Genomic DNA, 27,566 nt, shown 5'->3' on the forward strand with positions numbered 1-27,566 from the left:
AGGCTATACTTTAAAGCCAGCTCACATAATAATAATAATAATAATAATAATAATAATAATAATAATAATAATGATGATGATAGAAATAGTTTGGATAGGGGGTACACTTTGCATTATGCTACTACATATACTACACACACTAATCAAGTAAAGGAGATAATAGTTAAAAATTGGAGTATTCTTGAGTCTATGCATGAACTTAAAGGAATTATAGGTAAAAATGCATTTATTCTCTTACAAGAGTTGTCCCAATTTAAAAAAAGAGGTTATGCTAACTAGATACATCAATGGTTATAAAGAATTATGTATCTAATAAGACAGGGACTTTTCCATGCTCTAATTGTTGCATGCAAGCATATATTGAATGAGGATATTTGTATACATCCAAGAACAAAGAGGAAGTTTTATTTTCGCTGTTTTGCTACTTGCAGCATGTCTAATATTATTTATTTGTCTACTTGTAGCAAGTGTCCATCTTTCTATATAGATAAATATTCACGTAAAGTAAAGGTCTGCATCATTGAACATCATTCTGACATACGTAGGACGTTTAGCACCAATGTCTTTGCAAAGCATGTGATAGACATGGATGATTCTCATGTTTTTAGGTTTAGCGTCATGCAGATTCTTTATGAGAATCACAGAGGTGGTGACATAAACAATAAACTTGAAGTCTGTGAGATTCAATGGATGTCACAGATTCAATCTGATTTGGAACCAGGTTTGAAAGCTAATGTCAGCATCAAACCTGTTTTAAAGATGAGACAGGCTTGCTTTCACTGAAAAACATATGTAGATATTTTTTGTGTATCTATATATATTGTATGAATTTTTTTGTATTATTATATTATGATCAATATTCATATTTTCTTTCTGTATGTGTCTTTAAATATTATGGGCTGTGTCACATGAGTATTTTAAATGTCTTTGTAAGTCAGAGTATTATGGGATTTTAATTTAATGCATTGATAAAGGGTGGTTTTGCATGAAAGCTTTGCTATTCTGTACGCTGCTGTTCTTTGATATGTTTTTAATAAATATTAGTGTTTCTGGCATAGCCAAAGCCCAAGTTTGTTGTTTTCAACCACAGAAATCTACCATTGTACATACTCCATGCAAGGCCCTATAATGAATTATTGTCACATATTTTATTTTTTTGTTTTTCCACTTTTAAATATTTTCTTTTTGTATAACGACATGTTTGCACACTGCTCCATACTGCACAAACATAAATGCGAGTATTAAAACAAAATTATTTACATTATTTTCCATTACTTTTTGGATACACAGGACATAATTTTGCACATATCTGTGTCTGCTATTCTATTTCTGTCCTTCTAAATGGGCTTTTACAGCCCCTGTTCACTTTTCTATCTTATGTACACAGAATTGTTCCATGTACACTTCAGACACCAACATGGGGTCTGCACTAATGTCCTTCTGCTTGCTGGATCACTCCAACACCCTCATTTCCATGCAATTCACCTGCTTATGAGGTTATTGGTATGCCACGGACACTTCCGTGTTCGCACACTTGTGCACACCCCTCAGCTCCGTTTACTGGATCGCATGGCTGCTTATTTTCATGTAAGCTCTGTGCCAGTATGCCTACATGGAAAATGAATCCATGTAGGCTTTATTGAATTCCCCCCACTGTGTTTACTGTGACTTACAAAATTTGGTTTAAGACCTTGAACCTAAAAAATACTGCCACTGTAAAAAGAGCTTGTACTGAAGAGTTTGACATTTATACTTCTTTAGTAACGATTATAATCCCAGAGATATGAACATTTGTTTGAAATGTGAGGACATAATTTGATTCTGTCAAAAGGCTTAGGCTCCTCCCACTGGACGTTACAGTGCAGACTTCCTAAGGTCCACTGGAATCAATAAATTAATGCAAACTTGTACCTTGCTGGGTCCACTGATTAAATATAAAAATTTCCAGTGTCCCCAGATTATCATGTTAATGCCCATAGTGTGCATAACAAGTTACTACTTCCTCACAAATGGATTAGTATCTACAAGGCAGGCATATTAGTTATGGCTATGCTCACAAATGAAACACTCAAGAGATATTCCTCCAGTGTACAGACTGTTCAAACATGATAGTACACACAAGGGAGCAGGAGTTATAGATTATCTGTCCTAACTTGCTGTCGCATTCCCTATTTCTTCTTCCTCTCTTCACCTTTGCTCAAGGGCCATCTTCCATTATATCTGTCAAAGTGAAGTCTGCAAAGTACCTGATGATTATATGTATTTTACAGTAGACTTTTATAAAGATATTACAGATGACACTCTTTTGTGCTTTCTACCATTATCAAAAGGTGACTTAGGTATGAATTGGAAATTGTGATTACTGTGTTCACACCCTGATTGCAGTTATACAGGGGTTCCTATTAGAACAATGAAAATGCATTTTGTTGAATGCGTTTTCATCTACACATATAGAGCAAACAGGCACAAAAGCGAAGCAGCTGTTCAGCATATTCTTTCCCTGGGAAAGAAGTTGCTTGACCGCTTTGTTGCTTTGCCGTGTTCTGCAGTGTAGTGTGGTCCCTTGTCCATTATAGCTCCCAAGCGTGAATGTGCAAGAGTTACTGACCTTAGGGTTAGGGTGCGGGTTAAGGTAAGTGCATATGTATGAAAGTGTTTACTGTTTTTTATTTTGCATTAGATGTATGGTTGAGTTACGTGTGTATGTGTTTTCAGCTGTTTACTTTTGTTTTGGGGGGGGTTAGAATTAGGGTTAAGGTAAGTGTGTATGTGTTTGGAACTGTTTATGTAAATGTGCAAGAGTTACTGACCTTAGGGTTAGGGTGCGGGTTAAGGTAAGTGCATATGTTTTAAAATGTTTACTGTTTTTTTTTCCATTAGATGTATGGTTGGGTTACATGTATATGTGTATTTAGTTGTTTACTGTTTTTTTTGGGGGGTACAATTAGGGATAGGGTATGTGTGTATGTGTTTGGAATTGTTTAATGTTTTTTTTTTTTTTTTTTGGTTGGAACAGTGATTTCTTTCCCTAGGAAAGAAATTGCTGTTCTGTGGTTTCGACATTTTCAGCTTTCGTTGAAAATGTGTTGATGAAACATCGTTTGCTGTTTTCCGCATTCAGTGTTTCAATATAGACCCATTATATAGCCTTGTCTGGATTATCTTCTGAACAACCACAATAAGCAGCGTTCATTTGCCTCTTCCAATACTAAATAATGTTTCTTCTGCTGGAGAGGTGGCTAAAGGCTGACAGCTTTGCTAACACATCCCAATTGTTGTATGCTGGACTCAAGGAAAAATCCATAAATTATACCAATTCAGTTTCTCAGAAAGACTTCTAGGTTTTCTGTCTTAGTACCTAAACAACACAGTTGATCTATGATGCATTGCTTTGAAATGGACTCTGCTGAGGTAACTTTAGTAACATCTTTCTATTCAGATTAACTAGAATGGTTTCACTTTTATTGAAAAGGAAAAAAACTTACACTTTGCCATCAGGCACCCCTGACATTAAGTCCTTAATGAAATAACTTGAACACCTATGTACACCTTTTATATTTAATTTATTCTACTGAAATTATGATTTACTGCAAGGAGTTGTGCAATAAACTTAAAGTAATGTTCTTTAAAAGCAAAAATAACTTCTTATCATAGCACTCTACTCATCATTGCAATCATACACAGTCCTGGCACTCTTGCTTTCAAATTCTCTACCATGGAAGGCATATAAATTCCTTCCAATAAGCTACATCTTTCAAGATGAAAACATAATTTAATCAGCGTTTTGTTGCTGCTTCCATCTCTCTTAGTGCATTCATAGAATACACCTATTCCTCATAAAATGTTCACCATGCTGATTCTCTGAACTCCCTAACTATGTGATTGGCTAAAGTGCAATATTATTTTATAGTGATACATGTCATATAAAACTTGTGTTACACTATGACTTCTGCTAGAGACCTCAGCTGTAAACTATTGATTTCACCCCCACCTTTACTTTGTCCTTACTCCCCCATCCTTTCTATTTCTGCCATGTTCCTCCAGGATCTGCAGGTTGTCCATCATTTTTCCATCAGCACTTCTTCATCCCCATCCCCACTGTTAAACTTCATCTTCGCACATCTTATTTCCATGCATACTTATCCTATGCACTTTTTGTCCTGTTCTTCTTTAGCCTTCTTACATACAGAGTCTTGTGTTTCCAAACACCTTAATCACTCAGTTTCCCTCTGTCCTTGACCCTATCCATGTCCTGACAGTACATTAACATCTTAACCTACCTTTCTTGTTTTATCAGTATTGGTAATTACAGATCTTTACGTTTGCAACTTTATTTATTAACTTGATTTAACTATATTGCTGTGTTAATCAGCCTATGACATGACTGTCATTTCCAGTCCCTTAGTAATGCAGTTTTGCACAGCATCAGAGTTACATTAATTTTTAACCTAGACTTAAACACCACTATTTTCTATACTGTATTGACTGTCTGTTTTGTACATAATAATAATAATTGTAATGATCTTTTATAGTGGTTTTAAAAACCTAAAACTACAAAATAGCTGTACACAGTATAGCTCAGTGTTTTATTTGTTCATGTCAATTATAAATATCAATTTCTGTTCTCTCACAGTATGAAAGAGAGCACCTGTATGACTCTCATATCATATTTGCAATATTTGTCTTACCTGTACATATCTTTGTTTACATTTTATGTCTTTGCAGTATGGTCTGGATTATGTCTGAAGAGGATCTCTCACTGAAAAAACAATAAATGCATGCATACATGCATACATAAATAAATAGATAAATGGAGAAGAGTGAATACATAAGTGAATTAATGACACAGAACTGTAATTGTCTGCCTAGTTTTCTTAGCTTATGTGTTAGTGTATCAACAATGAGTTTACTAATAATTCCAAATGCAGATGAAAGAAAATGATTGCGTTTTCCTGGGAAACTTTTGCACTTCAGTTTTAAGATTTGACCCGTTAACCTGTACGTCTAGATCCTGCACAACTGTACTTTATATACATAGCTTAGCAGATAGCGGCTGTTGCAATAAGCTCCTTGCACTTTGGCACATATGCATGGATGCATGCTGGTATTTATTAGACTACTTTCTATCTTTGTAGTAGAACAACAATATAAAACAACATAGTAATATTAACATGCCCTCTTCTGTAAAGTAGACAGGTTCCTGTTCAGCAAAGAGGTCCTTGAATACTAAAACGCTTTGGAAAAAATCAGAAAAAGGCAACAGGTACACGACAGATGATTCAGACAAAAGGTAGTTATTTAACACTTTCATCTGTTTGCCACATGGGTATCATTCATAGTGAGTAGTATTACATATAACACAATTAAAATGCACTGTTTTATTGCAGGTTAATATTTCAACATTTTGCATAGAGAAGGTACCAAGAAGTGTTGTGAAACAGCCAAAAGAGATATACCAAAAGTAAATACTATCTGCAGAAATGCCCTGTTTTATCACATTTAGTGGACTGCTGTGATTAACAGACACAAGTGTTTCAAATATTTATTTCACAACTACTAAAATAGCTGTAGCAGAGCATTTGATCATTCAGTGCAGCAGCTGATAATCAAAGAACATCTTTAATTGCCCTCAAAGCAATTGCCGTAGCACTTTCCAAATGTAATGTAACCCAATACTAAGACAAGAACACAGAACGTTATCTCTTCACAGTGACAGCGTGCCCAAGTGTTTGCAGCTGCAGTGACATGGTGCTAAGCATTTTTTAAGACTACTCCCAGATGAGCAGCATCTTATCCAATCAGAAACAATCCCACAATCCAGCTCTTTTTAAGTGATCATCCTGTATCATAACAGATTAAGGCTGCAGCTACTTTGGATTATATTTAATCTAACCTTATCCGTTCACATCTTCACTAGAAACTTACAAGGACCAAGAGTCAATTGCCAGGGCATAATTCACAATGACACTGATCTCTCTTTCCTCTCTCTAATTATCTGGATTAAGAATAACACTTTTGAGTAATTATTTTCACATTGGATAAACATTAAGCTTTCCTGGATTTATCTGAGCTTTTTCCTGGACATGAAATAGATCCATGTGGGCTTACATGAATATAACTGACAGTAGTGACAGCTTTATCAGGAAAAAAACTAAACAACTAAAACAATAAGATAAATGTTTACTTTGCATTCATTTAAATAAGTATTGTTTCCTAACAGTTCATTTCCTCTTAAAGCTGAAAGATAATTATGATGCATGTTAGCTCAGATCTGCCTAATGTGTCAGCATATTAAACATCTAGAAGTGGATATTCTCGTATTCTCGAAAGAATTTCAAAGCACTCATGAGTGGATGATGGCTATTCCTCTGTGAAACATAGTCTGTGACAAGAGAACACATTTTATATGCAGAATGTTCAAGAAGGATGAAGAATACATGAAAAACTATTATACAAAGCCCCCCCCCACCCCCCAAAAAATCTGGATTCTATATAAATGGGTATAGGTTAATTAAATCAGTGAAAATAATAGCAGAATGGGTTCAGCCAAACATATATGTTATATCCGCAATTGTAGATTATAAAAACTTCCCATCAAAATACATATATTATGTAAAATATACTAGGATATGCAGGCTTAAAATCTTCCAAGCTTGTCTTTGAACATGAGGTTGTATATGATTACTCACTGAAATCACATCACAGAATTCAGTTACTCTTTGGCTTTGCAGATCCACAGATAACCTCTTAAAGACCATGCTCTCTTCAGTGTATCAACCTTTGACCCTAGACTTCTTTCCAATCGTCAAAAATGCCACATGTTTCTATACCAGTAACACATTCCACTTAGATTTTCAGCATTTTTTAAAAGCAGACATTATAAGAAGGCAACTCACTTTATATTTCAAAGGCAAGCATAATGCATATATCACTGATAACCCTTTGGTAAATTATGCAGTTTATTTTAATACATTCTTTGGACTGCTATTCTTTTGCAACTGCTGAGTGTCACACACTACTAATAAAATATTATGGACTTATTTCACTGATGAAGGTGTTTATCAGTCTTTATATGAATTATAAATATAAATGTAACATTGCACAGATTTGTGTAAAACTCAATGATAAAAAGAGAAATTCACAAGGTACCCAGAATGCCAAAACAATTGCAATAAATAAATAAATACTTTTTGTCAAAGAATTCAGCTGTAGGGTTGCTGTCTGAAGAGATTTAGTGTGTGACATAGTATCTAGTTATTTGTTATTTCGTAAAGTTGATTTTCCATAAACATCTCCTAATGCCTTTCAAACAATATGTTGCACACCTCTGTAGCTGGCATATAGAGTAAGCAGTTAATTTTCTGCTGTGATGCTTTTATTTCAAGATGCCCTGTCAGCTGTGATGCAGCAGGCAGAAAGTTACCCAGTGACCCATTTGTTTGATCTGCCATTCTACAGTCCATTTCTCACTTAAGTGACTTTGATACATGTTTTAACAAGTGTGATTTTCAGGAAAGAAATATTCAAATATTATTTCAAATTTTTATTTCAGTAACTTGTGAACTATTTCTTTCTCAGTAGTACTGATATTCAGCACAAGGAATATAATAATGTCTGTGTAGTAATTAAACTGCAGCCAAACCGGTTCTCCTGTAACCAGAATAGAGAGTGAAGTTCTTAGTAAGACTCCAATCATTAACCGCAACTGGAGGCCTTATTGCTGGTTAATTTAATTGCTGTTTCTGTCATTCAGGGGTGACAAATAAAAATCCATCTACAAAGAGTATGTTATAGTGTGGTGTTATTCTACATTCAGCAAAAAGCCACGCAGATTTCCCACGCTATTAGTCATATATTTATTTATTGCTGGGAGTAATACTTCCATAATTCATTTTCCACTCAAAACAGAATAATGAAAAGCTGCATATCTCAGAGGATGAAGATAATACAGTTTAAATAAAGTATCTTTTGCTTCTAAATATAAGCGGAGTTGTGTCTTTCAAAGTTTACTGAAATTACATTTTCAAAAAATGATTTTCATAATCTTGTGCTGGATTCATGAATGTCTTCACTAAGTATACACCAAGTGTATACAGTTTGTGCTCAAGAACATCTCTCCCACATTTATTGTGCTGTTTTTTCACTCAGAAAGATTAGACTAAACGTAGACTATACCTTTTGGTAATGTTTATAAATACCCCTCAATATTTAAGGTTGTTTCTTAGGAGGAAGAAAGCAGGAGTTATTCACTCAGAATGGTGTACATTCAGTGTAGGCGTTCATGAATCCAGCCCATGCGTTAGCAGAGAAGCCCCTACATATTTTTGTGTGGTGTGTGACCCCTGTGCATATGCACACACACACACACACACACACACACACACACACACACACACACACACACACACACACACACACACACACTCTCACTCACACATACTCACAGAGACAAATATAATGAATTGCTAGGTCATACAATCCCTAGGTTGCATTCTAGTGGGTGTTCTTTTGATTGTCTACAAAATCTGATAACTTGCATACTGGAGTATTCTGCATTGCTGAATATATATATATATATATATAACTGAGGGCCATGCATTCATGATATTCCAGCAATCCAATGAAAGAAATAACTGCAAGCATTAGCATGTCATAATTACACTCAAGTGGACACAGCTTTTTCTTTCAGTTGAATAAAATCATGCATTTAGAATGTGTACACTATTATTTCAAACTCCCCAAGTAAGCAAAGTGACATCACAAAATTTGAAATGTGATTAGTCTATTAAAATATATATATTCTTGAGACAATGGATATTTTGATGTTATACCTAACAGTAGGTTGCAACACAAGTCAGGATTTCAAAATATTTTGTGTGAATGAGGATTCAAATAGTCTACAATCTCTACAGCTTAAAGGACAACTGGAGACAGCTATCCAGAGAGTGAAAAATTCATGAAAAGAGAGTACAGGCCATACTTATGAGGACTGACATCTCAAAATTTTGGAAAATAGGAATAGTCCATTATAGGAATTTAATGCATTTCAAGTTGAATTATGGCACAAGATTGAAAATGAAGTTACTTACGCCAGCAAAATGTTAACTATCTTATGATCAGTATAAAATAAAGAAATTTCTAGAAAGAATTAAGATGAAATTGAAATTTCTACTTTATGGTCAGAAAGGAAGAAAAAGAAGCTGAGACAATGAAAGTCATTAGAACGTTTCCAGCCTGGAGATGAAATAGCTGGAAAGGAGATGAACAAAGGTCCTAATTAATGTGTAAGGAAACTGTATCAGAAGACTTGCAGAACTCTGTCTTGGACAAATATATTATCTTCTGTGAACAATGACTAAAATGAACTATCACAACCTGCAATATCCAAGAAAACAGAAACCTTTAGACATGTCAATGATACCTTCACTTCATCAATTCTAACACACTAGACCAGTTCGTCTCATCCCCCACAAGGGGAGATAACATTCTGGACTTGGTTCTCACCAACAAGGGTGACTGGTGCACCACTTCCATAGTATGTTCTTCCCTGGGGAGATCAGATCATCAGACTGTATCATTTGAAGTTTCTATCCTACCCAACCCTCCAAGCCATAATCAAGCTAAAAAACTTCTCAAAAGCTGACTACAACCTCCTAAGGGAGGGCATCTGTAACTTCACACCACCACCCACCCTTAGAGGATGCAGAAAACTATGCTGAACAGTACACCAGTGTAGTATACAAGCATCTGTACAACTGCATGGACTCAGCAATACCAATCAGAACTAAAACCTGCTCCTCAAGTAAATGCAAACCTGCTTAGTGGACATTCTCTATCAACAGGCTTTACAACAAAAGGAAGAAACTGTTGTCCAAGGGCAAAAAGGAACACATTCCAAATTGGTAAAACTCCCTCCTTAGTCTCAGCAAGCAAATTAAATCACTAGTGAAAACTTCCAAAGTCAATTATGAATCGAAACTAGCCTCCAAAACAAAGAGAAACCACAAAGCCTTCTTCAGTCACATCAGCAACCTCCATAGCAAAGCCCAGGCTTGTTCCGAATTAGTACTTAACAGTATCAGCTACACTGATCCTGCTGACTTAGCCAACCTGCTAGGTTATAGGCCCAAACTTCACCCCCCTGCCTGCCCCCAAAGGCCCTTTCAAAATCCCTGATACTTTTCCCACACTTCACATCTCGGTAGATCAGGTGTTAAAGGACCTATCCAAGGCGAAGAACACAGCTTCCATGGGACCTGATAGTATCCCAGGATGCATTCTGCACCATCTCCAGTAAGAACTGGTTTCTCCATTGAATACCCTATTTAACCACAGCCTAAGTACAGGCTTCATCCCAGCAGAGTGGAGAATTGCCATTGTCATCCCCTTGCACAAAGGTGGTGCCACTACTGACCCTGGAAACTATCATCCTATTAGCTTGACAAGTCTGATCTGTAAAGCCATGGTGTGTATTACTATGGATCTCATAAACAAGGAAATAGGGAATCTCCAAGCACTTGACTCCACCCAGTTCGGATTCATCAAGGGGCATATCTTGCCTATTGAACCTGATTAACCTCTAAGAGACTGTCACCAAGGTCCTGGATGAAGGAAAGTTAGTACATACAATTTACCTTGACTTGGCCAAGGCCTTTGACATAATCCATCATTCAGGCATCATCAAAAAGCTAATACAACTTGACATAAATCCCTATGTTATCAGGTGGGTGGCCAACTGGTTCACTGGTTCACTGATAGGACCCTCAAGGTCAAAATAGGTACCTCCACCTATAGACCTGTCACTAGTGGAGTTCCCCAGGGATCTGTCCTGGGACCCCTACTGTTTGGCTTCTACTTCTTGGAGGTCGAGGCAAAGACAAAATGCCTGTGGCTGACCAAGTTTGCAGATGACTGTAAGTTGGGTGCTGTAATTGACTCCCCAAATGATGTTAACATACTGCAAGAAGGTCTCACAGCAACTAATGACTGGTACCAAAGTCATAGCCTCAAGCTAAATGCAAAAAAAATGTTTCATCATACCATTTGGTAAAAACATGGCCCCTACTGGTTACCACATCAATGGTAACTCCCTAAACACATAACCTGTTGTGAGAGACCTGGGTACTCAGGTTGATAACAATCTCACATTTGACCATCATGTAGCAACAGTGGTTAGAAATTGCCTTTTACTTGGTTCATCTCATAAGTAAAGGGATTGTATCCCAAAAAATGAGGTTATTACCTCTCTATACTCCTTCCTCATTAGACCAATAATTGAGTATAATGCCCTGTTTGGTATGTACCTTTCCAAACATCTGCTCCAACTGGAAAGGCCACAGAAAAACCTCACAAAGAGAATCCATGGCCTCTAACATCTGTCCTATGTGAACAGGTTCAAATCACTATCAATCTACTTGGTATCATACAAGTTGCTCAGAGGTAATCTGTGTCTCTACTAAAGGGCAGTATTGGACCCTGCCTACTAGAGATGATCCATATCCATAAGACTAACTCTTCACACCTTACCCAGTTGAAAGGCCTGCATCTAATATGCAACATCAACAAAACCTGCTGGAGAGACAGGTTTGTTTCCCAGAAGCTAATCTGTCTCTGGAATAGACATCCCATACATTTCAAACAGAGTACCTCATTGACCCTCGTCAAGGGCAACCTTGATGAGTAGATGGGAAAGCACAAATTTGTCCCTGGGCTTCACCTGTGACCCTCAATGATAGGAGCGACAGGTACTGATTAAGGTTTCTTTTTGGAGAAAAATTCTTGGCTAGGCAAGTAAGGACCCCAGGGCCATTAGCCTAGTAACCTGTGATCTTTTGTGCTAATCAGGAGTTGTGTCGAGAGGCCCCTGTAGTCATGTCTTAAGCTAAGTTGTGGTATAGGAAAACCAAACTAAAATGGAGATTACATATCACTGGAGGGGAAGTCCTACCAAATATTCTATAGTGGCAAGAAAACTGAAGAAGCAGCTAGATATACAGACAGTATACAAGCTGATCATTATGCTGAAGACTTAGAAGTGAAATTTACTGAAATGTCTACTGAATGTGACTAAAGATTTGATTCTGGTATAATCAGCACTTTATATCCTTAGTATAAACTTAAGGAAACTTTACAAAATGGACAGTGAAATTTAATGCATGCTGCCTCCTGAAATGATTACAAAACCAATGTATTTTATAACTTAAAAAGTGGCTTTGCACATGGGGTATACATCTTAATTAAGCTAATGGGTATGGAAAGTGGATTTCACGTTGTAAACCTCCATAGACTCATAGTTTGTCAGGTAAGAAATAGGCTAGCTGCCTTTGTGGGCCATTATAAGCATTGCCAATTCCTCAAAGGTAAAACTTAATTCCTGTACCTTGGGGCTGTTTGGTAAACACTTTAACCATTATGCCAACCCCCAACACTATCCAGAACGAGTCATAGAAACATTCATGGAGGCTGCAAGTACATCCACTGTGTCTAAGTTGTTTAGTGAACACTCTGAAAAATATCATTATGTTACACTGGTCCTTATTTGCCATTAGTATTTTTCATTTTATTTGGAGGAAAATTAGTTTCTTGGCCTGGCGGTGTCATGCTAGGGATAATGGCGGTACAAAGAAAATGTGTATTTTTTTTTATGACATTAGTTTTGAAGACTGGATGGTTCAGATGAAATAAAAAGAGCATAGCTTTTTTTTTTTTGGCCATAGTTCCACTTAATTAATTGAGGAATATTTTCAATGTTATAACCGATATACTTGAAAGCTTTGTGCCAATTTTTAGCTGGATTGTACGGTTTAGCAAAAATTCCAGACAACACTGCCCTTATTTTGCAAAGATAATTGATAGGCTTTCTTGACTAGAGATATGTTGTTCTAAACACTTAATTTATTCAGTGACATTAAGGTTTGATGACTGAATTTTCAAGAGAGTAATGTTATAGTGCATGATAATTCTAAGAATCAATCAGAGGAGGTTAGAAAGGATTGGGAAGAGAGATTGGATAAGCAATTCACAAAGAAGCAATGGGAGGATATATGTGTGTCTCCCAAATATACAACAAAATCTAGAAGATTTAGGATCTTTGCTTGGAAATGTCTACATAGATATTTTTATACCACAAGTAGACTCCAGAGAATTTTTCATGAGGTAGATAGCAAATATTGGAGGCATGATGGGGATGGAAGAGGTAATTGGAAACATATTTTCTGGGAGTGCAGTGAGTTGGTAGACTTTAAGGATTCCCTGTGGGATGCATTGTTAGAGATGCTGGGTGGGCAGATTGTTGTAACAAGGAAGATGATTTTTCTGAGCTGTGATAAGAATTGGAATTGCCTAGACACGATAAGGCCTTACTGTTTCTAATTATGGTAGCTGCCAAAAAAAGCAATTAATAGAAATCAGAATCTAAACCAGCTGTATTAAAAGTAGTGAATAGAGTAACAGAGGGAGATGATTTTTCTGAGCTATGATTCTTCTTCTTCTGGCTTTTCCCGGTTAGGGGTTGCTACAGTGGATCACCTGTCCATTCATGATTTGCAGTGGAGTTTTAATGTGACGAGTTGCCAGCCCAGCACCCAACCTTCCACAGAAGGCACACACACACACGCACTCACACCTAGGGTCAATTTAGAGTATCCAATCTACCTACAGCATGTCTTTGGGATGTGGGAGGAAACCCATGCGGCCATAGGGAGGACATGCAGACTCCGCACAAAATGGACCCTAGCCGAGGATTGAACCGGGGAACCTCTTGCTGTAAGGCAGCAATGCTAACTGCTGCACCACTGCGGCCACCTTTTCTAAGCTATAATAAGAATCGGAATTGCCTAGACATGATAAGGCCTTACTGTTTCTAATTATGGTGGCTGCCAAAAAAAGCACTTAATAGAAAATGGAAATCAGAATCTAAAGCAGTTAAGTAGTGAATATAGTAATAGAGATAAAACAATTGAAATTGAGATCTTTAGAAAAAGGTAGGAGCAATCTACATAGGAAAGAATAGGAATTGTGGGAACAATACATACAGGGGAGGAATGAGGTTTAAAAGAAGGCAGGCCTTAAGCTATATAATGTTTGACTGAAAATGTTTAGATAGATTATAAGTGATGTACGTTTGCAACTGGGAGTGTGTCACTATGGTTTTTGATTTAAAATGCTTGCAACTAGGATTGCGTCAGCGTGGTTTGTTTTCATTTATATAAATGTATGATTGCTTATGTCATAAGTTATGGTTTAATGAAGACGTTTCTTGCTTAAAAAAGGGGGGGCAGGAATTGAATGATTTGTGTAATGTTGCTTAGGTTATATGATATATAGCAATATACATGAAGCATAATGTTTGTTAATTTTAACTTGTTAATACCATTGAATTACCTTTATATAAATGTAAATGTGCCTGTGTCACACGTGATAATTCAATAAAGGTGTTTAAAAAATAAAAAAAGACATTTTAGTTTTAATGGTCAATATGTTAAAAGAGTTTTTATTCAACAAAAAGATGAGACGACCAAGCACCGAAACTAGAAAAACTCCCAAGCTGACGACTAATGTTGGATACTAGATAAACGACTTGATATCTGCTCTGAAGTATTAGCCTGAGAAATAGTTGCAAATCCAACTAATGCTGCTGTATCTGAGATTAAGTTTAGTAAGTTCATTAAGAGTCCATGTAACACACAGACTCAAATGCCTTTTTCCAAAAACAGAAGATGTCGTCTGTGCTGGCCAGAGGATATAGTATTGTGACCATGTCTGACGTTATGTATCTGACTGCACTACTGTCCATTTATTCTACTAAAGCATTTTTCACTAAATTTTATTTTGAAGGACTTTTGGACTCATTTGATAGAAATGCAGCTGCATGGTAGTGTCTGTAAAAACATTTTGCTAAGTACTTTGGTAAGTCTGTATCTAAATGAGGACTGATGATATTTATTTATTATTTATTTATTTATTTACATTTCTTAACCAGGTAGTGTCCAACTGGGTTGGAAACCCGATTTCAGTGGAGACCTGGGGAGAAAAGCTTGAGTACAATTCAATTGGTTAAAGTACAAGTAGTTAAGAACAAATGTAACAAAAATGCCTGTAACAAGTTCACATAAGGAATACAAGGTAATAGCAAAACTTTACAGAGTATGCCAAAAAAACGTGATACATTAAAAGTTATGAAATAATACAAAGGTATATAATATCCAAAGAGAATCAGAGAGATAAAACGTAAGTCATATGTAGGAGGCAAGCAGGTTAAAGTGTTAGTTGGGAAAGATATTAGTAAGGAAAGAGGAGCAGTAATAGGAAGAAGAGCAACACAGGGGGAAAGCCAGTTAGTATTTAGATAATCTTTCTGGGTCGTTTTAAATGCGGACAGCTTGGGATTTTTTTGGATGTGCTGAGGGAGATTATTCCAGTCCTTGGCTATTTTATAGATTAGAGGGAGATAATTGGCTTACGGTATCAACTAATGGATAACTAATAACTCATGCATGGATGGAGCAGTGCAGGTGTTGCAGTGCCCATTGCAAAAGTGGCTAGGAAGACACTGGATTGTGTAACGCTGCACAACATGTACTATGTATTGTTAAAGAATATATACTTGGCACATTGTATGCGCAGATTTCATGCATAGGTGGTGCAATGCAAGGTTTGCAGTGCCCATTGGAAAAGTGGCAATGAAGACACTGGATTGTGTAACGCTGCACAACATGTACTATGTATTGTTAAAGAATATATACCTGGCACATTGTATGCGCAGATTTCATGCATAGGTGGTGCAATGCAAGGTTTGCAGTGCCCATTGGAAAAGTGGCAATGAAGACACTGGATTGTGTAACGCTGCACAACATGTACTATGTGTTGTTGGAGAATATATACTTGGCACACTGAATGGGCAGATTTCATGCATTGGTGTTGCACTGCAGTGTTGTGTTGCCCATTGGAAAAGTGGCAAGGAAGACACTGGATTGTGTAATGCTGCACAACATGTGTCTGTCCTGCAGATCAGCAGCTGGATAGCTCATGATATGGGTGGAAGCTGTCAGTGGTACACAGTAAGATGATATAAGAAGAATGCAGAGGAAACAACACTGGTATTAGCTCACAACACTTGTAGTGACATTGTACAATGGTATTTCACAAGTGTTTGCTTGGCATGCACACAGGGGTTCACTTCAGAATCTCAAATTACTGAAAACTCGAACTTCATATGATCAAGACCATATGATCGAGTCCTCAGAAACTGACATAAAAAAAAATCCAAAAATATCATTTCTGCAGGGGGGCAAGCCCCCCTGCACCTTCCGTACTTAAATATACCATCTCCGTGATCGCACAATAGCAAGGAAATGGGAAATCTCATGTTCTGCGCTTCTGCATACAGTGCGGAATGGGAGATTTCCCTTTTCCCCACTGTGGCGCAATCTCAGAGTTGGTATATTTAAGTAGGGGGTGGGGGGTGCAGGGGGGCTTGCCACCCTGCAGAAACGATGTCTTTGGATATTTTTTTATGTCAGTTCATACTTTCGAGTTTCTGAAAACTCGATCATATGGTCTCGACCATATGAATTTCGAGTTTTCATTAATTCGAGATTCTGAAGTGAAACCGAACAGAGATAACAACTGGCATAAATGTATGCAGTATCTGTACCTACAGTATTCCTTAACATGCCTGATAGTGCAGAGAGTAAAATGATGCGAAGGCATGCATTAAAACCATGACATAGTGTATGCCATGCAGTGTATGTGCTATGTAACCCATATCACACAGAGCATTTAGTATCACAACTCTCAGGCACACAGTAAATCATCATATGTACATACCTGGTCTACAAAGTACCATTCAACCACAGAGACAATGCATGATGTCCACAGCAATCAAAACCATACCTAATTTGTGATGATCAATCCTTTCACAGCCACTGAAATAAAATACATAGGGAAAACACATAGACAGAAACTTGGCAATGGAGGTTGGTGTGAATTATATACTAGTGGATCAGGGAGGCATGGTGGCAATACTAGTATCAGTATATTCAGTCATATGATTTCCCACTGTGCACTTATCAGATCAACAAAAAATGTTTTAAGCTTTCATGCTTCCTATATACTGGCAACCTGTGTACCATATGTGGAATTCTGCAGTGCAAACATAATGTATGCTGCCTACAGGAGATATGTTTGTATCATTAAGACATCACCTATTGTACAGGAGATGACAGATGCCTATTCAAAACGTATGTTGCTTTCCACTGACACACATTTGGATCAGACTACTTCTGACAGAACTGTGCAGCACATTAGCAGTCAAGCCCAGAGAAAAGTGACTAAAAGTTGATGGTATTGCAGAGCAGTTTGCAATGATCGGTCACAGGTGGGACATGCAGTTTTGTAATAGATGAGGGTCATACCATCTTATGACTTGTGCAATGGTCATGTTTAAGGCTTTACAGTGCATGGGACTAGGTATACTTATATGGAGTGTACAGTGTTTGCTGGTTGTTATGCCCACATCCATGCCTTTTTATGGACATTGACTGGAGGCAGAGGGTGGCTATTCAGGCACAGAAAGCTACAGTAAGAATGATGAGGATGAATCAGCATAGCAGCCATCTCACTCAGTGTGACCAACCTGCACTTACTGGTTGTATATGGTCAGACATGGATCCAAGCCAATCCATCCTGCTACACCTAAACATGTAATTTACTTTTGTAATTAAGATACTCAGTTACTAATTTGAGATTGATACACAGACATCAGGAGTAGGATAGGGACTACTATTCAACACACTAAATCCTTCTTTCCTTGTTATGATGGCTCTAGAAACACAGAGGTGTGATCCTAGATGGATTTATTGCTATATAAACTACCTCACCTTCTTTCAAAATTTTGACATTTAACACATTATTTTTTTATATATATTTTGTTGCATGTACTTCTGATTTGTTTAGTATATTTAGAGATTTTTTTATCTTTCAATTTTGGAAAAGCTATCATAAAGTTAAAAGAACACATTGCAGAACATCTTACAGATAAACAGGTAGATTAGCAGTTAGCACAGAGATTAATGCCTTAAGATGTAGGTCCTGTAATAGAGGGTTTGATTCTGTCAATGTCCTAGTATGTGACCTTCAGCAAAACTCTTAACCAGCCAGTGCTTGGGGGGGGCACTGGGAATTTGAGTTAGGCTCCTCAGTGGTCCCGTGGACTGCAAGCCTATAACTATTTATAATGGCATCATTGTATTTGCTAGTCATGCAATGGATAGACGAGTAAATCCTGCTTCTAACTCTCAGGGTATTTTTATGTTATACAATAGACGGATAATAAGGGAGGGAAATATGAATGACATATTAGCAGTAGAAGATAAAAAGGTGAACAAATAGATTATCTGCATATGTTGCTTCAGGTTTGAAAGGATTTTTCTCAATTAACCCCTTATTAAACAGCAGATCAGTTCATATCCTAAACAAATAGATGTTTATAAACTATATTTGGAACATGTCATACTGTGGTATTTTTACACATATTTATTCTATGAACACTTCATTTTATCCTAAAATAACATTATGTCTTAACTGGTTGAAATATGCATTCATTTGCAATAAACTCTTTTATTTTTTCTGCAGAAATTATTTTTATGTTAATGTTTTCCTTCTTCTTACACATTTTGAGCAGGATTTAATTCTTTTTTTTTTCATTTATGCTCATGGCATGTATCATAAAGCTCCTGCTAGATGTTCTGCATTCTCACCGCTGCAGTAGCCTATGTGTAGTTCCCTGCTAAGGACACAGCACCTTGCTAGCTTTAAAAATTCATTGATGAACTCAGTCACAGTGTTCTTCTTTCGGCTGCTCCTGTTAGGTGTTGCCACAGTGGATCAACTGTTTCCATTTCTTCCTGTCCTCTGCATCTTGCTCTGTCACACCAACCACCTGCATGTCCTCTCTCACCACATCCATAAACCTTATCTTAGGCCTTCCTCTTTTCCTGTTACCTGGCAGCTTCATCCTTAGCATCTTTTTCCCAATATACTCTGCATCCCTCCTCAGCACATGTCCAAACAAACGTAATCTTGCCTCTCTGGCTTTGTCTCCAAACCTTCCAACCTGTGCTGACCCTCTAATATACTTATTCCTAATCCTGTCCATCCTCGTCACACCCAGTGCAAATCTTAACATCTTCAACTCTACCACGTCAAGCTCTGACAACTGCCTTTTTGTCAATGCCACTGTCTCCAAACCATATAACATAGCTGGTCTCATTACCTCTTGTAGACCTTCCCTTTGACTCTTACTGGTACTCGTATGTCACAAATAACTCCGGACACTCTTGTCCACCTACTCCATCCTGCCTGTACTCTTTTCTTCACCTCTCTTCCACACTCACCATTACTCTGAACTGTTGATCCCAAGTATTTAAACTCATCCAACTTCACCACCTCTACTCCCTGCATCTTCACCATTTTTCTATCCTCCCTCTCATTCACACACACATTTTCTGTCTTAGTCCTGTTGACCTTCATTCCTCTTCTCTCTAGAGCATATGTCCACCTCTCCAGGGTCTCCTCCACCTGTTCCCTACTCTCACTACAGATCACAATGTCATCTGCAAACATCATAGTCCACGGGGACTCCTGTCTGATCTCGTCTGTCAACCTGTCCATCACCACTGCAAATAAGAAAGGGCTCAGAGCTGATCCTTGATACAATCCCACCTCCACCTTAAACGCATCTGTCACTCCAACTGCAGGTCTCACCACTGTCACACTTCCCTCGTACATATCCTGTACCACTCTTACATACTTCTCTGACACTCCCGACTTCCTCATACAATACTACAACTCCTCTCTTGGCATCCTGTCATATGATTTCTCTAAGTTCACAAAGACACAATGCAACTTCTTCTGACCTTCTCTGTACTTTTCCATCAACACTTTCAGTGCAAACATCGCATCTGTAGTGCTCTTTCCTGGCATGAAACCATACTGCTGATCACTAATCATCACCTCCCTTCTTAACCTAGCTTCCACTACTCTTTCCCATAACTTCATGCTGTGACTGATCAATTTAATCCCTCTGTAGTTACTACAGCTCTGCACATCACCCTTATTCCTAAAAATCTGTACCAAAACACTTTTTCTCCATTCCTTAGGCATCCTCTCACTTTCCAAGATTTCATTAAACAATCTAGTTAAAAACTCTACTGCCATTTCACCTAAACACCTCCATGCTTCCACAGGTATGTCATCTGGACCAACAGCATTTCCATTCTTCATCCTCTTCATAGCTATCCTTACTTCCTCCTTGCTAATCCACTGCACTTCATGATTCACTATCCGTACATCATCCAACCTTCTCTCCCTCTCATTCTCTTCATTCATGAGCCCCTCAAAGTACTCTTTCCATCTGCTCAACACACTCTCCTCATGTGTGAGTACATTTCCCTCATTATCCTTTATCACCTTTACCTGCTGCACATCTTTCCTAGCTCGGTCCATCTGTCTAGCCAGGTCCTTTTCTCCCTCCTTAGTGTCCAACCTTTCATACAACTCTTCATATGTCATATCCTTAGCCTTCGCCACCTCTCTCTTTGCCATGCACCTCATCTCCTTATACTCTTGTCTACTTTCTTCATCTCTCTGACAATCCCACTTCTTCTTCACCAACCTCTTTCTCTGTATACTCTCATGTACTTTTTCATTCCACCACCAGGTCTCCTCGCCCTCCTTCCTCTTTCCAGATGTCACACCAAGCACCTTTCTAGCCATCTCTCTTACTAGCTCAGCTGTAGTTACCCAGCTATTCGGTAACTCTTCACTGCCACCCAGTGCCTGTCTTAACTCTTCCCTGAACTCCACCTCAAAATTACCTTTTTTCAATTTCCACCATTTGATCCTTGGTGCTGCCCTCATGCTCATCCTCCTCTTCTTGATCACCAATGTCATCCAACAAACCACCAACCTATGCTGCTAACTACAGTTTCCCCTGCCACCACTTTACAGTCTCCGATCTCTTCAGACTGGCACTTCTACATAAGATATAATCCATCTGTGTACATCTTCCTCCACTCTTGTATGTCACCCTATGCTCCTCCCTCTTGTTAAAATACATATTCATCACAGCCATATCCATCCTTTTCACAAAATCCACTACCATCTGACCTTCTGCATTCCTTTGCTTAACACCATACCTACCCATCACTTCCTCATCCCCTCTGTTCCATCACCAACATGCCCATTGAAATCTGCTCCAATCACCAGTCTCTCACCCTTGGGTACAGTCATCACCACTTCATTCAACTCACTCCAAAATGTTTCTTTTTCATCCATCACGCACCCAACTTGTGGAGCATATGCACTAACAACATTCATCATTACACCATCAATTTCCAGCTTCATAAACATCACTCTGTCCGACACTCTTTTTTTTGCCTCCAAAACACTCTTAGCATACTGTTCCTTCAGGATAACCCCTACGCCATTTCTCCTCCCATCCACACCATGATAAAACAATTTGAACCCACCTCCAATACACCTAGCATTGTTCCCCTTCCATCTGGTCTCTTGCACACACAATAGACCAACCTTCCTTTGGTCCGTCATATCAGCTAGCTCTCTCCCTATACCAGTCATACAGCCAGCATTCAAAGTTCCGACCCTCTCTATTACAGTTCTAGCCTTTACCTGCCTTCAGGCATGCCTTCTCCCTCTTCAAACTCAGTCACAGTAATTTCCAACAATCATGAAATCAAGGTAGTGTTCCAAAGCAACAAGCCTTTATTCATCACAGACAAGCAATCATCAGTAACAAAAAAAAATCAGAAATATTTTAACAACGTTAAATGTACCAGCTTTTATATACTTAAAAGTAGGTGTGGAAAATGCATGCATTGTTTAATTTAATCCATTTTATTCAGTATAAACAGGGTCGTAAAAGTGCATTTTAGAACAACAAGTACCCACCCCCACACGCCACTACTGATTAGAGCAAAATAATCTTAGTTAAGGAAAACACTACCTATCTATTTACAACCCACTTTATAAAATTAGGTATTAAGAAAATCACAAAATACACATAAAAATACTTTTAAAGAAAATCACTTTAGTCTACTTAATGCAGTAAAGCCTTCATCAGGTCTGTGACAAGAACTAAATTCAAGAAAAAACACATAGCTATCTAACCATAAACATAATCGAACTAGAACACTAAAAATATAAAAATGCATCTGTCTGATAATATCATCTAATAAATATCCATCCATGTGTATTAGTGTGCATAAAAACTAAGCAATTAACAGCTCAAAGAAAATATCTCTGGTTTGCAAAAAATAAAAAACTGAAAAAAATACACAAAACAGTGGATGAAGTAAACTAGTAATGTATAAAAGTGTGCAGGTGTGCACATGAGTGTACATGAGTGTCCACCAGTATGGTAAATGGAATTATACCAATACTGCATGGTAATAGCGGCATGAAAAAATGTGTTTTGAATTTACCGTTTAAATCTTTGGTGTGATGGAATAAATCTAATCAAAGCAGAATTGAAATTAACATAACTAAACATATATATTTATGCACATTCTACACATAATTTTTATTATTATTTAGTATATTTTTAGTACTAAAAATATTTCCTCAAAAAATTCCCTAAAAAACCTTTACAGATCGTGTGGCATCTTACGTAAATTCAATACAGTCTTTATACAGCAATAATACTTAAATCCTGGTTTTCTGAATGCATTTAATTTCAACTGCCAGCATAATTCTTTTTTCTCCAAAATACCATTGATGTCAAGCTCATCCATCTTCACACAGTCCAGAATGATAAATTTAAAACCAGAATGTCTGGGGTGTTCTAATAAGTTCTTCGATAAGGCATTCCTCTGGCACTTATGTCTGATATCAGAAAGATGACCTGAAATCCTCATTTTCAGTTTATTCATACTCTTACCCACATAAAATGCAGGGCAGTCATTACACATGGCCCTATATACAACTTTTTCAGTATTACAGTTACCATTTTCTGACGTTTCACCATCTTTTTAAGATATGGGCACTCATATGAGTCGCACTACTCCAAGTATTCACAGAAAGTGCAGTTAGGTGACCTACAGAGTTTAGTGCTCATGTCATCCTGGTCTACCTTATTTTTCTTTTCCACACAGCTACTTATGCTTCTGTTCTTTTTATATACAAAAGTAGTATGATCTCCTAAAACCCATACAAGCTGCTGATTGTTGGCGAGGACAGTCCAGTTCTTACTGTTGTCTCAAGCAGGAGCATCTCTCAGAGAAACAGCTGTCAGTCAACAGCTTTTTGCCTAGCAGATAAGATCCCATTTGGGGACCCCTTCCTCTATAAACATTTTTATTGAATATTTGTGATAGTTTTCCAATCTACCCTGTCATTAAAAAAAAAGCTATTTGCTTTATTCCACCTTAAGAATGCTGGCTTCTTTTAAGGGAGTTTTGTATGTATTTCTGGACACTTTACTTGCCTTATTTTAAAATTCTGTGTAGAAAACTCTGATATTTTTATGAAAATACTAAGTACTTGGGCTCTGCTTTTAAACTCAAAATGTATGGGCCGGATTCACGAAACCTCTGTGTAAGACTTAATATGTCTTACTCAGAGGCTGCAGTTGAACGGTATGATGTCAGCATGCCATGCATACTCATGAGGGCATGTTGAATCATACCCAAGTCTAACACGGTCCATGTAGGAAAGTAGGGGGCATGTCTAATTGCCGAGTACAGCAAAGGGACACCCCCCCAGAAGAGTCAGAGTCCTGAAAGTAAACACGCATGAGCGAGTCCGCAGAAATGTCAAGGAACACAACACCACTCATCCCTACAGACTAAATAAATCCTACTGAAAATATGTAAAATGTAAAAATAGCAGTTTCCCTTTTTTTTATAATTTCCAAAATGTTTGCCCGCATTTGCGCTCGTTTGCTTGGGTATGCCCTTCACTCAACCACAGTTAGCAGATATGACATTGAAAAGCATATAAGATCTACATATGCAAATTAAGCAAAGTAGCAATAGCGTAGTATGATGTATATATAAAAAGGATCATAATTGCCCGTAGCTTAGCAGCACTTTAACAAGCTTAATATGAGTGCCCATAGCTGAGCAGCACTTTAACAAGCTTAATATGAGTGTCTGTAGCTGAGCAGTCCTTTAACAAGCGTAATATGAGTGCCCGTAGCTGAGTGGCACTTTAACAAGCTTCATATGAGTATCCGTAGCTGAGCAGCGCTTTAACAAGCTTAATATGAGTGCCCATAGCTGACCGGCACTTTAACAAGCTTAATATGAGTTCTTATGGCTAAATAATGTGTTACCCAACGTAAGCCGTTTGCGCGGAGCTGCGCAGCTCACCAACCAGCTTACCGTCGGGTAACGTTGGGCAAGCTGTAGCAAAGTCGCCTTTACACAGACACACCTACTAGCCTGTCTAGACAGTAGTAAAATAAAAAAAGCAATGGCAAGGATCGAACCCGGGACAATGTGCACCATAGTCAAAGTACTGAACCACTAAGCCATGACAGTTGTGCTGAGAAACACAGTATTACTATACATATAGGAATGAATGAAAATATAACCATAACAAAGCAGGTTTGCTGTAAGCAGAGAAATATCCAAAATGGCCAATCACAGATAAGTGCGGGAAAACCGGCATATATAAGCCCCATAGGCGGGAATACACACCATAACTGATTGTGGTACCCATTTGCAGTCAGGATGGCAGGTGCAGGAGAGGGAAATCACTTTAGAGCACAAAGGTGGGGTGTTAAGGAGTCAAAATATATGGTTTGGCTCCTAGTCCATGATCATGAAGCGCAACGCATGCAGGGCCAGGTTCAATGGGGAGCGTATAGGGCAGAGGTGTGGAACCGGTTGGCACATGGTCTCACCAGTGCCACAGGCATTCTGAGGACTGGTGAACAGGTCTGTCACCACCATGCGGACCTGAAGCGATGAAAGGAGGACCAACTTAACCGATGGATCCAGGAGGCCTGCAAAATGCCCAATGCCCCACTACTGAATTAGTATCCATGTAATTAAGTATGTAAGAAATGCTATCCTAGCCTATAGTATGGATAGGTATGTTACAATATTCCTTCATTTATAATACAGCTGCTGGTGTTCATTCTGCGAATCGGCAAGCCTATGTTGATAGGCTGGCGAGGTTGCACCACCAGGCAGGTTAATAATTATTCTGCTGGTATTGTTATAGAATATAAGTTGGACAGCTTGTAAAAGAGTTCAGTGTTGTATCCCAGTAATAAAGGTGAAATAAGCCTAGAAGAAAGATTCTGTTAGTATTGTAAGATTAGATAAGTGATGCAGTCTGGAAAAGAGTATTGCAATCCAGTAATAAAGATTAAACAAGTCTCAAATAGTGTTTCCACCTGTATTGTAATAGATAACTGCTTCAGCCTGAAAATGAGTGTTGTAATCAATCAACAAAGGATAGAAAACTGTCGAATACGTCCTTGTAAATTCTGCCATATGAAATATGTGAGTCAACTGGAAAGGATTGTTGTAACCCAGTAATAAATGTTAATAAAGCCTAGAATTAAGTACTATCCTGAAATGTAAATATAAAATAAGTGAGAGAGTGTGAGAAAGAGAGTTTGAAACTACCAAGAAAGCTGTAATAAGTCTGGAATAAAGGTATACTGCATTCACTACATAATGAAATGAATGAGACAGCCACAACCAAAGAGTGAAATGTCTTTAATAAAGTACAGAACCTGGACTGTGTCCATCCCACAATTTGGATATGTTGCTGTACCCTTGCATTATGGAGATAGTATGGTTGTATGAAATGCTGAACATCCACAGTTGTCTAGACCCATATAAATCAAATGTAACAGGATGCTTTATCTGAACAAAGCCAGATATGAACATATATGAATAAAAATGGAATGTATATTAATGTAGCAGTAACATCCTCATTACCAACATTCCTAAGGTTACATACAGGAAACTGTACTAATACATGTAGGGGATATATATCTGCATCTACTAGGAATGTACAGTATATGTATAGGTAGTTTAAGTTGTTAATGTAATATTTCTCCACCCTACCCTATTTTCACAAATTATGCCATTCCACACTAAACTGGGTATGTGTATTCACAATTAATTCCCATGGACATTTGTCCTGTTGGTTTATACATATCTGCATGTACGTTGATGCATGTGCCCTGTTCACATATCCAAACCTGATGGCCTGTTGCCACCAATCAACCCTGCATGCTGTTGGAATGTCCACTGTTGTTCTAAATATGCATGTGTTATGCTTGCTGCTCAATGTTCGGAATTCATGTGTGTTTGGTTAATGGGAATACTGATGCATGCTCTTACAACTAATTTTGAATGGTGTTGTTTGTTACTAACCCAAAATACCATAAAATACTGCTAAACATAGGACAACTGGGAAGGCGGGTTCCAGCGGACCCACCTCTCCCACCTCAGCTGGCGAGTGCACCTGGCACCAGTGCCCAGGCCGGGACCTTCACCTCTAGTGGCCCTGTGCCACCTTTGGGTGGAAGCACTGAAGGAGATGGGGCTCATCCCCCCTCTGCAAGCGTGGTCGGAGGAGAGCCTCCACTCACCCTCCATAGGGTCCGGTCTGTGGTGCGTAGTGAGATCAGGCGTTCCGTGACTGATCACCTATGCCAGCTTGAGGTGAGAGTGGCGCAAATCATGGGTGTGCCTGCCCGTCCTATCCAGCCCCCAGCACAGCCCCAGCCTGGGCTGTGAAGGTGCAGTGGTAACTGCCCATGGGTGGGGATCTCAGTTCCACTGTTACCATCTGTGGGCTCATGGGCTTGCGATATCCAAACATCTGTCCCCGTCAATTGTGTTTACCCCCCACGTGTCATACTCCATCCCTGTATGCGTCTTGTTTGTCTTGTCTGTTAACCTCCCCAAACTACCTCCCCAAATATACCTACTTCCTGTACCTCACATTCCACTCTCACCTGAAAAAAAAATAAAAAAAGAGCACTCTGTTCCCACAAAAAAATTATGCCCCATACATAGCTGCCCATTTCGCATACATGTCTGATGGACATGTAAACTGATAATTACAATTGGCTGTACAACATATTTTGTTGTCCTCACCCCTCTCTCAGGGGTGGAAGGTGTCAAATCTCACTCTAAATTTCTAACATATGCACAGCTGTTGCTGGTAAAGAATTGGGCAGCTATGGGCCTTCCCTACATCCTTCCTGCACATCCCGAGCTTGTTTTCCTACTGTCCTACCCTCTTTGTGCCCCCTTTTTCACCACTTTCCTATTTCCCCATTTTCTTTTCTTTAAAAGAAAATAGCGCGGGTGTTAGCGAGAGTAAGCACTTTTAAGCAGTAGTCAGTGGGTATGCACTTGTGTGCGCTTAGCTAAGCATAGATAAGCATAGCTAAGCGCCACACAAACTCGCGCAAACCCGCTTACAACTGCTTAACAGTGCCTTAGTCACTCTGTATGAGAAGGCCTGTAGTCTGCTCATCAACAAAATAAAATACCCCTGTCAGTCTCGAACCC

This window comes from Protopterus annectens, chromosome 2.part0 (assembly GCF_019279795.1).
Source record: "Protopterus annectens isolate FY-2018-M chromosome 2.part0, PAN1.0, whole genome shotgun sequence".
NCBI lineage: Eukaryota > Metazoa > Chordata > Ceratodontiformes > Protopteridae > Protopterus > Protopterus annectens.